The sequence below is a fragment of the Triturus cristatus genome, chromosome 1_1 (assembly GCF_964204655.1).
Source record: "Triturus cristatus chromosome 1_1, aTriCri1.1, whole genome shotgun sequence".
NCBI lineage: Eukaryota > Metazoa > Chordata > Amphibia > Caudata > Salamandridae > Triturus > Triturus cristatus.
In genome coordinates, this window is record NC_140579.1 from 962,331,852 (window position 1) to 962,333,140 (window position 1,289).

Sequence of the window (1,289 nt, forward strand, 5' to 3'; positions counted from 1 at the left end):
TTACTTCTCCTGCATACATGAATGAATGAGCTATGTACAGGTCTGGAGCTTCCCTGAGGTACAATAAGTTATTAACTTTGTTCAGACCAATTGTCGTACATAACTTTGAAATACTGAGGCCCCCAAAGGATCTTTTTGAGTACAGGAGACCATCACATGTGTATGCAGGAAGGTGTAGGAAATGTTTGACATACTTTCTAATTGTTTGATCCAGAATGTTTAAAGTTTTCGCTTCTGTTCCTGTCATTTCCAGTTTAAATGACAGTTTAGGGATCAAGTATTGACAGAATATTTCTATTTTCTGTGTGGGCTTAAGTGGTAGATTGTCGAGTTTTTGAGCCCAGTCAACAAGTACCTCATTAATTTTGTTGTTGCTTGAATGGCCGGTGTGTGGATCGAAGTTCAGTCCGAGGTATCTCTCACTTTCTCCTGGGTGGATGTTTTCAATGTTTTGTTTTTCAAATTGCCATGGTCTACAGTTGTTTACTAGGATCTTATCTTTATGATGACTTATATAAAATCCATGTGTTTTTTTCACATTAAGCTTTAATCCTGTTATTTTACTGAATTTTTCAATGATTTTCAGATTTGTACTCATTCCTTCCCAGGTGTTGCTGAGTACTGCGATGTCATCGGCAAAGGCCAGAGCGGTGATTTGCTTGATGAGATTATTGGAACCAAATGTGAAGCCCTTGCCTTCTTTCTGAAGATCACAGATTAGAGGATCCATGGCAATATTAAACAGCAGTGGGGATAAAGAGTCACCTTGCTTAACTCCTGACTTCATTGTTATTTCTGGAGTTGCTTCATTGTTTTTTCCCTTGAAAAATGTTGAGTCAGTGTATAAGTCTTTTATTATGTCTCTGATGCATGATGGAACCCTGTGTCTTTCAAGACTCTGTAGAATATGACCATGGCTGACAGAGTCAAAAGCTTTTGATATATCTATGAACACCACTGCCAACGAGCTTCTGTTCTTTCGTGCCCCTTTTATAATGTTTTGCAGAAGAGTCGGATTTTCGAGACAACCTCGCACCTTCATGAAGCCTTTTTGTCTCGTATTTATTTCAACGAAAAATGTGAGTCTTTTAGTTAATATTTTCGTGAACAACTTCATGAATGCCGTACCGATAGTAATTGGACGCCAATTACTTATCTTTTTGAGTTCGCTAATCGGTACATTCTTGGGTATTAGTATTGACCGGTTCTTCTTAATACTGTCTGGTACTCTTCTCATCAATAGCCAAGACGATAAGATTCTGGGTAGTAGTCTTGGTTGCCTGCTATGC